Source organism: Prenolepis imparis, unplaced genomic scaffold (assembly GCF_030444845.1).
Source record: "Prenolepis imparis isolate NDT839.2.m4 unplaced genomic scaffold, iyPreImpa1.0 SCAF_13, whole genome shotgun sequence".
NCBI classification, from domain to species: domain Eukaryota; kingdom Metazoa; phylum Arthropoda; class Insecta; order Hymenoptera; family Formicidae; genus Prenolepis; species Prenolepis imparis.
The window spans coordinates 11,054,192-11,069,554 of NW_028141171.1; the positions used below are offsets into that span (position 1 = coordinate 11,054,192).

Here is a 15,363-nt window from a genome sequence, read left to right on the forward strand (position 1 = left end):
GCGAGAACGAGAATCTGGAGAAAAGGAGCATCGCATGAAGGAAACGGAAAGAAGGGGAGCAGGAGAGATCGAGAGAGAGAGAGCGAGAGAACGAGGCGGCAAACACGCATATATTTATTTATGCAAACGGAATACGGAGCCGGCTAATTGTGAGGCCGCACACCCGCGGTGACTCTACACGTGACGGCTACCCGCATGTCAATTCGCGTGACAAAGGGTCGCGCGTTCTATCCACCCACGTGACTTCCGGTTCGGAGCGGCTCCGGCTGTTGGCGCAGATAGCGCAGAGCCTGTTCTCGCGTGCATCGCGCGCGGCGCATCGCGCAATTAGGGCCCCTTATGTGCAAATGGCCGAGGATTTTAAACACGCGCTAGTCGTCGCGAGGGAATGATGGCAACGCGCCACGGACGTGATAGCGTTTTCCGGAATTCCAACGCGTATTAGCTTCTTCAGCGAGTCATGCGCGGCGAGATTGAACGCTTTGTCGGCGAAGTGGCGCTTCGAGAAAATCCACGAGCAACAATTTCGAACTGAAACGTTAGACAAGAGCCGAAAGCGCGTTTTCAACATCTTTCTTATTTGATAAATGACTCTCGCGATGCGTTCGCGATAATTCATTGAGGAGCGACGAACGAGAAAGAAATTCCGGTGACGCGGAAAGGAAGAAAGTGGAAGATCTCGCGACAGAGCTGGACTGTCAGATTCCGTCAGCGAGGCAGCGAGCCGCGAATGCCGAGGATGGCTTCCCGCCTTACTCGACGAACAGCTCTATCTGTCCAGCTCTCGCGTATATAAAAAGCGGTACTTGTACGGACGGCGAACGAAAAGCATGAGCGACGACGATCGGGAGGCTGGAAGCTGGGGAGAACGAGAGAAAAACTCGCGAATATCACTTAATGGTACAGAAGAGAATGGGAGAGAGAGAGAGAGAGAGGACGAACATGCGAGCTATTGCGATTTCAATCAAGAATTTCCATCGGGAGAAAGACTAGCAATTTGGACCATCTGTTGATGATTAGATTTTTGCGAAAGGAAAGGTCTTGCCACTGCGGATAACCGGAGATGCGAGACGAATCGATAGACGAATCGATCGACGTAAGTGGGTCGCGCAGAGGTGTGTCGCGAGATTTAATACTCGATGACTTTTTTTTCTTCGTGTGTACTCGATGACGTTTTAATTCTCTACGGTGAGAGTCGAGCACGAAGGTCGCGACGCGTGTGTGGCGAACACCCCGTCGCCGATCGCAGAAGGAAGGAAGAAAGTGCGATAAATTCCCTTTATCGGCGAGAGCTCGCCGGAGGGGATCCTTGGCGCTCCAATTCGCCAGAGTTTTACGGATCACCGTAAGCGATTATACGGACGCGCGCTGTTGTGTACTCGGTGATGGGATACCGTGACCGACACTGCACCGCACCGCCGGGGATGATTTAGTGACCCAACGATGTGAAGGATAATCGTATGAAATATCGCCGCGATCGCACGCGGCATAGTACACACGGTGAATGCTTTCGCGCGCGGCATCGTTGACCCCGGGGAATGCGAGGGCCCCCTCGGTAAGCTTAATGCACGGGAATTTCATACAATATTAAGGAATATTTTTTTTCTTACCGAGGGAAATACGGAGAGCCGATGGCCATTAGCTCCGTGAATCGCTTGCATTAATCAAGGCGCGCAAGGCCGAAGCCGCGGCCGATACGCCAGAGTTCTTGCCAAGAGTATGATGTCGGAAAATACTGACGCGCGCAGAATGCCGAAAGATCGTTTGACTAATGTTTCGTCGGAGCTCCACTGCCAGCTGAAGAGGCTCGTTTCTACCTTGCATAGAGACGTAGCGCGTTCAATAATGACCTGTAGCGGTCCGAGACGATTAAATGAAATTTTTTTCCCTTCTGTGGATTCAGATCGTGACTCGACCGAAGCGATTTTTGTATTTTCCTCGTGAACCGATTCTCGGCGTGATACTTACGAACGCGCGTTTGACTGAAAACTCGCATTTAAATCCTAGTGCAATCTTGAATAGGAAAATATACAAACTGGACGCGGTAATTTATTATACCCCGTTAATGAACCGTTTTGTTGGTTCGCAAAGTTACGGAACGGGAACGATTAGATATCGAGCGCGGTCAGCGAGAGAGAAGACCGAAACGAATCGCGCTTAGGCACACAATACGATCGCGGACGTCGGCGAACCGGTCCGGCAATTACGCGGAAGATCGATTATCGTCTGTTAATAGACTCTTCGCGGGCACCGCGCGGGTGCCTCGCGACGAAAACTTTATAACTTCCTATAATAATTGCCACGTGTACGGCGAAACGCTCACGGCGCAATGCAAGTCCAGACTCGCATCTATATACATTATTTCAGTCCTATGCAATATTTATACGAATCTCTCTTTTTAAAGATTCTCTAGCAATAAAAATTTATTTTAATAAGATTAGAGATTTTGCTATCTTCTATTTTGCCTTTTATAAGCAACGTGATATAATTAGATGATTATATAGATCAAATAGTGCCTTATATATTTTTCGGTTGAAAATTTTTGCTGCAACTTCTTCCGAACGCGTATCTCTGATCTCGTCATATTGAATGTTCACTGCCTGTATATTTCTTTGGACGTTATGAGGCGTATGGCAAAACGAATCGAAAGATCGGCACGACTATTCTACTCCATTTGTCCCGACAAATACGCTTGTTCATACATTGATTAATTTTTTTTAAATAGAGCTCTTACATATCTCTGCAAAATTTATTCGAGATATTTTCTCTACAAGCGTGATATACAATTCATTATTTTGACTTATGATTTTATTTAAACGTCAACTGTTCCTCGAGAATTTTTTTAATAGATTGTAACTCACGATTGAACCCGGTTTTCGCAGGAGCGTTGCGTCATCGTCGCACCGCTCGGAGGCTCGCATACCAGATGCGTCGCGGCAAGTCATCTGCGATTTATAGCGATAACTTTTGCAGCCGGACAATTTGTACTTGTTGCACTACGATGGCGGCGACGACCGTCTCGGACGTTGGTAACTGCAGGCGACCGGTGTGCAGTTGCATCGCGTCTAGTACCGGTCGCGACGACCGAACGGGAGAGACCAGAAGCGGCAGCAACACAGACGAAGACGAAGAAGTCAAGGGCGTAAAAGAAACGATTCCGAATTGACAATTCGAGACGAATAAATAATAACGCGTAAAAGTATAAAATCCATTTCGTTTTGAGAAAAGACAGGCGTGATTTATTCTTCCGAATATACTTTTAGTAGATATAAGAATTGACACCGAATATCGTAAGAACCTGTTTCATTCGCGGCTGTAACAATTTAATAAATAAATTCGCTAGTTTAATCTCAACACGTCTAACTAAGAAAACGATAGAGAAGATACGAGAAATCGAAAGAATGAGAGAGAGGGGAACCAGGGAGAAGATTCGCGCGCCATCCTTAAAGGTGGAGGCGCGAGCATGCTGAGAGCCTTTCGAGGCACCGTATTTTATAACCGGTGTAGACAGCCACCGCATATATACAGACGATCCTCTCTTTCTATCTCTCTCTGTGGTGTGTACCACATAGTCAGAATGAGACTCGCGGCTTTTTCTCCTCGCGGTCCTGGCGAACGAACACCAGGACCCCGCTGACAACGAGCGCGATACTCCGACCACCAGGACGACGGGGATGGTTTCCGATCGTCTTTCACCTTTCTTTTTCTCTCTCTCTCTTTCTCTCTCTCTGCTCGAGGACGATGGATGGCGAGAAAGGGACGCAGAGAGGTTTTCAACGCGTAAGATAGAGGGGATGAGAGGGGGGTTCCTGCTGTTGCGTTGTGCGCATACTGTAATACGATTATCTGATCGCGGACGGACATTCAGATTATTTATATTACACACTTGTATTTGCGGCCGTTGGAAGATTTAGGGCCACTTTAAGCGATTGTAAAATGCGTTACATACGTATAGTGTATGGAAAAGAGTGATTTCCCATTCGCTTTGTTGAATACTGGAAGTGATGTTACGTATTGTAAGTAATACGACGTCGTGAATTTAATCTTGATTTATGATTCGCTTTTGCAAACCGTCGTCGACTGTCTTCAATATAGCTCGCAATTGATCCTTTGTCTCTTATATATACGATATAGAATTAAAATCAGATAGAGAGAGAAAAAGAATCATTAAATTCTTGGATGTGTGAGAGAATTTGTGTTACATTCGATGTGATGTTAGTTATTATGTAACGCACTCGAGCGTGACACGCAAAGAGATTCGGAGAGAGCTTTCCATTACTTGTTTGAGAACCTAGAAGAGGAGGTTTTCTCTCGAAGCGAACAAAGCATTTACGATCTTGTGGCTTCGGTGTCGGTCTGGTCTGTCTTACCGAAAGGAATCCGCATCGGATTGTATTCCGCATACACGCCGATTGAAATCGATATTCCTCGCAAGGTCGGGCAGTAACAAAACGAGCCGAACAATGCATCACGCGGTGTATAGTCGATCTCGCCGAGGGTTGGTACAGCAGGTTAGACTGCTCGCGATTTAATACACTCTCTGTGATTCTACGTGTATTACGGCGCGTGTATATTATTGCAACGTTTTCCTTCGAATAGAGTATTTTTTTGCAAAATATCTGTTACGAACTTTTTAAATGTCAATTTACGATTAAAAATGTCGAATCTAGTAGGTTTCTTGAAAAAAAATATCATTTATGATTCATAATTAATATCGTTGAGGTAAAGTCCGGAGATGATTGGCGAGACGTTCGACAGGAGGTGACGAGAGGAATATAAAAAGACGATTGCAGAAAGAGAGGGCGGGGGCGAAAGACTACGTGCTCGCCTACGTGCTAAAGAGTATATTTATGTAGGTTCCACAACGCGACAGGGGATAATCTCGCGAGAGTCGAGCAGCATCGCGGTTCATCTGTTTGGCGAGCATCCTCCTGATATCACGCATCATTGAAAAGGGATCTCGAATATTCTCCATCACGCACGGAATCGCGAAACGATCCACTTCCCATCCCGCCAGCGGCGGGGCACTTTTATGCACTAGCTCCGCGACCAGGGTCCAGGCGTGAGTTATATCATCGAATCGCACGTCGTTACACGTGCACACGCGTGTATCACGGCCAGTCTCACGCGGACCGTGCCTAATTATCAGCGGGATGAGTGTGGCACCGCACACGGCGAGGACGTAATGGGGCGGGACGATCTATTTGTTGAAGGGGCACCGGGGAGATGGTGATCCACGTCCCTCCCGGGGATATGTTCTCTCCCTTACTCTGCCAGATCTGCCGTTCTTCTCGACACACAGGTCAACGACGGAGGGGAAACGAGTCCGCGACTTGCTTCGCGTACGAACGACGTTTTTCTGGAGCGAGAAGCGAATTCGCCCCTTGCCTGCGAGACTTGATTAATCCGTGGCCCGACTTTGATGTGTCCGTCGAATTCCGGTTAATAATGCACGAGATTCGCCCGTTGGACTTATTTCCCGGGAATCAATTATGCGAAGCGAGTTTATGCGAAGAGATGCGCGCGTCCTCCATTTCTTAACGCCGAATTTTTTTTTCTCAAGAGACAATTAGCACATCAGCCCTCGTTTATTAATATAGGAATGAAATGCTTTTAAAGACTTATCCGAATAAAATAATATATACCCGTAATATATGCACGAAATTAAATATCACGAAGCCTATTAAAGGAGAATGGTAGCGAAAATGTGCTTTGAATCGCTTCTATTGTCAGCGTAATGAACCGTTCATTCTCAATTTGAATAATACGCTTAATTTTCTTGCGCCCACAATTAGGACATAATTGCGCATAGCGCCGCGCAATTTTACTGATTACTACCCACGATCGTCGGTAGATTATACGAGCTAAGTATTTAGCGGTGGGAAACTATTAGCGTACCGTTGTTGCAACGCGCGCGATTTTAACATCCGCCTATTCTGGAAATGACAATTTTTCACTCTGTATGTACGCCCAAGTTCGTTATCTCCAACTAATGAAATATTTTCTAAAAAAAAAAAAAGAAAAAGAGAGGAAGAGAATGAGCCAATATCGGGACTTGTATCACGCGTATACGATCGCTATACGTGCATAATACGCTATATGCATAAATACGCCCGAGAGGGAGAGTGAACGTACAATATCTAATTATCGACGAGCGGTCGTATAAACGGATCGCGCGTGCTTTTACGACTAATGGAGCGAGACGATTCTATTTGTTGTTAGACAACCGCGACGAGGTAAAATCTATATGTACGATATGTAACTCGTATTCGCGTATATGGTTAATCGAGATGAATCTCTTTTTTTCTTCTTTATTCGCTTTCACGTCCCGAGAGTGTCCCGCCCTGAAAGGCGGCGCGTACTGATAACGCGACGATAATGAGACACCTAATTTATTCGACCGAAGGGGAGATCCTCCGAAGGTATTCGGTTATCGTCCGGGAACATTCCACCGTCTCATTACGGATGGCTTATTGGTGCGTCGAAATCTATCATGTCGACACCAATCGACTCCGATATGTATATTGCACGTGAATCTATTTTCGCAGATTCCGGTTTACTGTAAGATATGGTTTAATGTAAGAACGCGTTTAATGGAGCGAGACGATTCATTGTTAGACACATTATTAAGACATTATGTTGTTAGATACTCGTTTACAACGCCTTTCACCAGAGAGTATACGAGATCCGCATCACGGAGTCTCTCCATTTAACAAACAGCTCGTATTGTAAGATAACTATGCGTTGAAACAATCATCGATAATTGTCAAGAATGATGCAGTATATTGCGCACGATTGTGTTTTTCACGTGTATCCTATATCGTTTTTCTCTCGCCTTCCATCCTCGTCTCGCTTTCATTTTCTCCTTCTTGCCTTATGAGTTTCGATATAAAGATTTGCGCCTCGCCATCTCTCACCTTTGCACCGCGAGTAAAGTTCGCGAGTAAAGTTCGCGAGTAAAGTTTAATGTGCATGTCACGTAACGGAACGTCTCAGAATTTGTAACCATAATTCTCGGATGCAGAATTTATTGAAATGTTATGTTTGAAAATGCTGATTGTCATGTTGGAGTTCTTGATGATTTAATAATAATTAATTAATGTGTCTAACTATATTATATATATGAAGATGTGATTTGTAAGAGATGTATCAGAGACACACAGTAAGAGGTGCGTTTTTAACTTATTATAGTGCTTGGACAAATTAATTATTCCTTATGTATTTGCTATTGGGAAATTTTCTTTATTAATTGCGTAATGACATTTGACGGATGACTGAAAATATTCGATTAACACTTTTGTAGCATTGATGAGATTCATAAGAGTAAGAACAATTTTTCTTTTACTTCTTTAATGAGATACATCACTGTCTTAGATATCGCGACCTATCAAAGTACATTAGATTAATGTCACGAAGGATTACTTCAAAATCACCACGAAGGGTACGACAAACAAAAAATGAAGGTCTAGTGATTAAAAGAAAAACTATCTCTGTAGAGCTAATCTATACAAGACACTTCATTTTTAAAAGTCACACCAAACATGATCAAAATCTCTAACAATATCAAGTTAGTTATAAAACGTGTAAAATTATTTAAAAAAGTACCTTAATTGTTAAATATCCTTTCACAAGTCTTTTTTATTGCTTGAGTAATTATTTCCCTTATTGAAACTGAAATATGACATTTCGAGAAACAAGATAGAATTCCTTAACGCACGACAACGTTATTTTAGTGATGTATGTATATAATCAGAGTGAATCGAAAGGAAGCCGACCGGCGATGTTCTAGATAGGTTACAGGGACCATTAAAAATCTCGGGCCTCGGAATGCTCTTGTGAGCCCCGGTGTATATATACAGTTTCCACCGAATAAAAAATCTCGGTCGATATACTGGAATGTGTCACAGCAGTATCGGTCACGGAGGTGGACGAGGTCGGCGTAACGAGGTTCGATATGCATTGAGACGTAAAGTTTTCGGTCGGCGCTAATAGCGACATTAGTCATTTCGCCCGACGTCACTGATATACAAATAGAGGCATCAATAACGAGCAAGGAGCGCGAGCGAGATAAAGAGAAATTCTTACGAGGTCGGGCGAGAGCGAGCGAGAGGAATGAGAGTGTGAGACGAACCGGTCAACGCCTTAGCCGGCCTTAGCGATACCTGGCTTTGGTGGAAGCGTTTAGGGGGAACGTTCGGATAACGCGCGAGATTAAGATTGAGATTCCAATGTGCGTTCGTCTATCTCTTTCCTTTCGTCTGCCGTTTTTTTTTTTTTCGTAGGCGAAGAATATCCGATTCCACGCGGAGTGAGAAGCCGCGAGATAAATGATCATCGAGAGAATTTTCTTCTCTTTAGCATTTTTGCATATTTCGCGGTATATTCTCCTCTTCCTCGTGCGTTCTCTCTCCGCGTCTATTGTGTATATAAATCACACACGATCACTTAGAAATGTATCTGCTTTACCAATCTCTTCGACAGATAAAATCGAAAAATTAGCATTGAATATTTTAGATCACGCGTCATTCTCGAGCATATCATCGAAAGATGTCGAGGGGTGTCTCACTCATCAAAAATTTGTACATATGTATTACGAATTCTAAGTAATTCCATGTGCCGTATAATTCCAAGTAATGCAACGGAATGCGTGTTATGTTAATTTTTTTTTTTTATGAAATACAATATTTAAATATTAGTAGTTTAATTTATTTTAAAAATCAACTTGAAAAACTTTTTTAATAAAAATTTCTTTTATATAAACTTCAACATACACAAAATACAAATAAAATTAGATTAGATTTTTACAACATTTTTACTTTTTAAGACATTTTAATCTTGTCTGAGTTATTATTGTTTTAAGCTTGTAAATCAATACGAAGTAATGCGTAATTCCAGAAAAAATATATACATGCATTGCGACAGTAAGACACCCTTCGATTTATCACAATAAAAAATAATAATATCTATCACAATAAAATATAAAATATTTTGTTGATAAATAGTTTGATTAATTTTACTATGTAAATGTAATGTAAATATAATTTTTTTTGTAAATATAAAATACTATGTAAAATTAATCAAACATATTTTACATTTACATTATATTTACATAGTAAAATTAATCAAACATATTTTAAATTTTATTGTAATAGATATTATTACTTTTTATTGTGATAAATATTAATCAGAAAAAGTCTCAGAAAATTCTTTCCATATCATATTGTCCCACGGTTACCATGATTTTCATGGTAAATTCTAAGAGAAAATTCTCTGTGTTTAATTATTTTTAATTATTTTCCAATATTTAATAATTATTTCAAAATTTAATTATTTATTTATTTTATCATATACCTATATTAAAATTATTATTTTTTATTAAATCTTCTATTATATAAATTTTTATTTTAATTTGATAAAAAATTGATGGCTATAATTTGTGAACTAAATATATAACATTGTGAATCTCTTTCTCTCTCTCTCTTTCTTTCTCATTACATCTCGAGCATTATATATATTAGAATTGGAGATAATAACGCGAGATAAAACTAGATGTATAGTAAAGATTCTAATAACTGTTATATATTTATTATTTTTATAATTTAACTTTCTCTGAACGCTTACAGAGTCAATAATAATAATAATAAACTTAAGAAAAAATATATATAGTTTTTCTACATAAATTTTAAGAATTTAAAAATATATTGAAAATAATATAGTAAAAATACATTTAACTATAAGCAAAAAATAATTTACTTTTAATCACATTGCTAAATTAAAATTATATTTTTATTAATAAAATTATTATTGTTTTATTAGGTCATTTATTATGTAAAAATGTTTTTTTTAACTTGATAAAAAATGTATGGCTATAATTTACTTACTAAATATATAACATTATATGTGAATCATTACATATCGAGCATTATATAATATTAGAATTGAAGACAATATATAACATTACTAACGCTCACCGATAAAATTTTCGCCGCTCAGATTTCGCTGCACTTCAGTAATCCATATTCCGCCGCATATTTTATCCAAATATATCCAATTGACGAGGGCACATTTTGCACTATCACAAATTAATATGCTTTTATATAGATCACTCATACACTCATACAAACGCCTCATATGATTTCGACACTCCCGCACTGACGACGAGATACGACGAGATACGACGAGATACGTGATTTTATTTTCGAGACGGAACGAGATAACATGGAAAAAGAGAAAATTTTTTCTCAAGACTCCCGTTTCGTGGAGTCCCGTTCGCGGCGTGTTGCTCGTGACGTCACGACGTCATACGTGTACTTGCTGCTCCGGTAATACTTGCGTCCATTTTGAATCTCGCTCGGTGCATTCCCTATTGTCTCAAGATGCAGTCTTGCGTGCTAATTACCGCTCCAGGATACTCGTCCGATGTCGACTCGGCACCGGAGACCCTCGCCGAACATGAATTCGATCCTCCTGGCACTCGATCGTGTCCATAATTCACCCACGAAGAGGGACTGGCCGCGAGCCTTTGTCTAACGGTCCCCGCAAATAAGTCAAGAAGGATCATTTTCGCGTGACTACGTCATCGCAATCTGAACATTGCCGCGCAGTTATGCCGGCCGCTGAGAATCACTGAGCTCGCTCCACCACTTTGCCGGTGCTCTGAGTCGCCACGATTGCGCGAGATAACGCGTACCCGATACTTATTAACGCGGCACGGCGTTAATACAGCACTTTCGACACTAATTCGCGACCGCGGGTTACCTCGAACCGGGAAAAAATCGCGAAAATACGCCGAATCTATGGACCTCTGAAACGACCACCGGCAGGAGACTCGACGAGACTACACCAACGCCACCGCGCATGCGCGCCGAAACTTTCGAAACTGCCGGCGTAACTATCCGCGCAAATCGAGAGAATATTATCACGAAGAATAATGATAAAATCTTGACAATACCACGAGCACACACACATACACACTTTATTCGACATTCGCGATTATAATGCGTGTACTCGAGTCGCCTCGAGAAGTTACACTCGAAGGAAAAATGCGAATGTTTTGTCCAGCGTGGGAGAGGGGGGGGGGGCAGAGGAGCCGCGTCGTCATGCGCGGGCATGTCTATTATAGGTGCGTTCCGTTTCACACATATGCGCGCATTTTCTATAGTAAACGTAACGTGTACTATAGGTAAATGCGCGCACAGCGTGAAACGGAACGTACCCTATGTCTTTGTGTACGTGACTTTCGGTGAGCTCGGCACAGTGGAGGGGGAGGGAAGATGTGCGTCGTCGTGAAACTTATATATATATATATATATATATATATATATATATATATATATATATATATATACGGCCCAGTAAATCATATATATATATAAATGCTTTTTTTTTCTTTCCATTTAGTAGAGTTTATTTCCATCCGTTTATTTCCCTCCCCTTCAGCGCTTCGTCTTTATATATTTTTCATTAAAAGCGTATCACTTTATTTTGTCTTACTCATTAGAGCCTTTTATTTTATCTTATCTTTCGTGCTAATACATTTAAAGTTGATTTTTTAAATAAATTTATAGTCCATTTATTTATTATAATTAAATGCCGTTTTCATTAAAGTTTTAAAAATCGCATATAAGAATCGATTCCACTTAACGCTACAAATACTTCATTTGTTTAACCAATCAGAATGCAGGAAGTTTTGGGGTCTTTATTCTGATTGGTCGAACATGCTATGCGCGCTTCTGCAGCAACTTCATGTTCCTTTTTCGCGCGGGACCGCCATGGCGTAAAGACGCAGAAACTTCGAGCTCCGATAATAATCCATTCAGGTATGCCGACAAAGAGATAATCGAACCAAATTAACGCAATTATTCGCAATAGTAGTCTTCTGAATAAATTGTGAGATTATTTCGTAATTTCATTGTATATTAGACCGAAATTTCAAGTGACAAAAATCAAGTAATTTTCGGTAAAGATATTCGAGTCATTAGAGTCTCTCAGTGCTTGTACATTTAGAGGCGAGTTTACATATAGATTTATATATGTATGAATTATATCGCATTTATTATTATATCTAAAATCTAAAGTGTTGTTTATTATTCAAATTTTGCTCGAAAATTCTGCTTAAGAATCGATTGTTACTATAATAATGCATAAGTTAGCCGACAAAGAAATAATCGAGCCAAACAGAAAACAGATTATTCGTAATAACATTGTTTATGAGAAAATGTAAAATTATTTAACAATTTATAGCATATTCATTTGTCGATGCTATATGTATGTACGGCGCGGCGCAACAATATAATTCACAACGCTACCGCGGTAGCGAGTATATATATGTACTAAGATAAGCGTCTCGCATTTGCAAGAGTAACGTGAAGTGTGTGCGAATATCGGAAATAAAATAAATACAGAAAAATCGGACCATAAAACAAGTTGTTCCAGATTGATAAATCATCCTCGTGAGCATTTTTTTTCTTTTGAATTATTCACGAAATGTAGAAAAGTCTAATTTTCTTAAAAATCGCGATTATACAGCGCGTTGAAACAGCGAACGATATGAGTGCACTCTATCTAAAATTCAGAAATTTTTAAAAATCAACTTAAAAAAACATTTGTAATAAAAATTTCTTTTATATAAACTTCAACACATAGAAATAAAATTAGATTAGATTTTTACATTTTCACTTTTTAAAACGTTTTAATCTTGTCTGGGTTATTATTGTTTTATCCTTGTAAATCAATGCGAAGTAATCCGAAGTAATTCCAGAAAAAAATGTACATGTATTACAACAGTGAGACACCCCTCGAAAGGTGTATTTTTATATTAGTATATTTATCAAAATTAAAATATATTTTTTGTTTAAATACTTAACATTATCTATATAAAATTATTGGCACAAAATAGCATTGTAGGATAACGCGATTTTATCGTTTTTTGCAGTCTCGGATCATAAAGTCCGATGACAGGCTGTAGGCGCCGATACACGCAACAGTGTTAAGTAGCACGGAGAAAGTTAAAAAAACACAACGATCGGAATCTGTATACGTATATATATATCCGCGACTCTGTAATTAAAAAATATTAAAATTACGAGTACTTAACCCCCTCGGTTGTGTACGTGAACATTGTACATGATAATTGCGATAACTTGTTAGTACAGCTGTTATCTTCGCATCCTGTCGAGAATTATTCTCAGATGCAACGATCGTATCTCGTAAAGTGAAAAGGAATGGAAGTCGGGAATAAGAAAGAGAGAAAGCAAAAGACAGCGAAACGACGAACAGGGAGGTGAAAATGAAACGGCGATATAACGGGCTGAGAGATCGCGAATTAATTACTCATAAATCGCAATCAAATTACAACGGCAGGAGGAAAGAAAAGGGGAACGGGCGCGATCTCTCTTGGAGGCTCGCCATTATGTCCAATCACTGATTCAGCTCCGTTAATTTTGCATTTAATTACGCGAAAGTCCGTTTGAGTTGTCTCATCGCTTCTTTCCTATCGGCTTAAATTCTCACTCGCATCTTAATTGTTCATTTTTTTCAATGTTTTCCGCGCGGATAAAAGCGCACGGCAGAGATCCAAAGTATATTTTAAGTGCCCTTTTTAGGTTCGACAGACATTCTTCTTCTCGTGTTAATCGCCTTTTTTGACGCGAGAGTTAATAGTCTTCATCGATTGCAGCTAAGAGCGCGGCCGGTTTCTTACGAGCTTACGATGCATCTATTACGAACAACTATGCCTGTAAAAGTCTCGGCTACGCTATCATCTGCTGTGTATAAGCCTCCCGTGCATTATGCATGATATATCGCTTTTTTTGCGCGCTTAGTCAGCGTTTAGCTAATCTGTTTTATTATGCGGTAACTATATGTAATGAGAATAACCGCGACGTCATGTAGCATGAAGAATGATTCGGATTCATTGTAGAAATTGTTTTAAATGCCAATCCAATTCACATACTTAAATATATATATATATATATATTTTTTTTTTTTTTTATCGTGTTTATTTAAATATCTTTGGAACCTCTTCATTATACGCGTATGCACTCGATAAAAATGCATCAACGACAATTAACCAGCTGTCGCAATTAGCAACGACAAATAATTATTATAATATTCTTTACACTTTGTTCTTTTTACATGTTATTTCTATTACAATTTTAATGATAGTGATAATATTTCACGAGTTCAGGGTCGATTTATCTTAAGTTAAAATGTATCGAGCGTGAAAATGTCATCGAGATGCATTTCCGTTCGCGCAATCATTTTATTTCTGGAATCGCGAGTTAAAAGGTATAAAAGTCGAGGGACGGAAGGAGACAAGAAAAAAGATAACAGCTGAAAAAAGAGAAAGAGAGAGAGAGCTGCTGTGTCGCACTCCTGGCGTCTCCGATCGCCGAGTGTCGATGACCCTTGTGGATGCAATGTGTTAATTGGAAACGTGTGAAACGCATGAATCTAATCGCTCTCTCGCGCCGGAGGAGAGCGGACCCCGATACAGGGCGGCCGGAGCGAAACCATAAATTCAGATCGGACGCATTAGCGCGCGTTCGCGGCTTCGTTTTATTACTCGATGACCGGAGATGCGCATCGTCTGCCGATCTATACGCCCAGACGTATTCGAAATAATTGCCCGACGACTGTAGACGCACATCGTCTGCCGACCTACGCTCAGACTGCAGTGCCTATTTGAAATAATAAAGATTGCGATTCGATTGCATCTATTTCAATTCAACGATCGAATTAGCATATCTGAATAAACTGGATTTTAAACTCGATATTATAAAAAAAAGTTTAGTACATTTTTTCTCTAGAAGCATACTCATTAATGTTATTTAAATAACAAATTAGCAAAATTGGATACGCAAGAGAGATCTCAGTAATATATACATATATCTATTTTTTAATGACACTCTAATTTCGCTGAAAGATTAAAGTATTAAAGATGAAAATTATTAAAGGTAACGAGGTGTGTCGGAATGCTGGAAAGAGGAAACTGAAATCATCTAGGTTTGATTAGAAGAGCCGCAAGATTGAATCAAAGTTATGACGATTGGAATGTCATTTGATATAAAATCATTGATAGTGTCGGTCGCAACTCTTGGTCCCCGCGTGAATAAAACACGCAATGCATGAAAAGAGACCGGACACGGCTCTCTCGCGGCTTTCGTTTTATTGGCGCAGTATTGATTAAAATTGGCCTATGTAAACGTATGCGAAGCTATGGAGTAAGATGGAAGTTTATTAAAAGAACTCGTAGAAGAGACGTTGGCGCGTTTCCCGAGGCGATTTCAGTGTCCGATGTGCGGAATTTTCATAATACGTAAAATAAACGTCGAGGTTGAACTCTCGCTTCTTCGGAAGATA

At 40.1% G+C, this 15,363-nt stretch overlaps 1 protein-coding gene across 5 annotated transcripts in view; it reads right to left on the minus strand.

The window, feature by feature from the left end:
• The window catches only part of Ds (dachsous cadherin-related 1), a 270,526-nt gene that overhangs the window by 64,922 nt on the left and 190,241 nt on the right, over window positions 1–15,363 (minus strand). Inside the window, exon 1 of one of the 5 annotated variants that reach the window (XM_083053565.1) lies at window positions 9,972–10,817. The exons of the other annotated variants lie outside the window; for them this stretch is intronic. The gene's annotated coding sequence lies outside the window, so the exon portion shown is untranslated. Of the gene's footprint in view, window positions 1–9,971; window positions 10,818–15,363 lie in introns of those variants that run through there. 5 annotated transcript variants of the gene reach the window in all.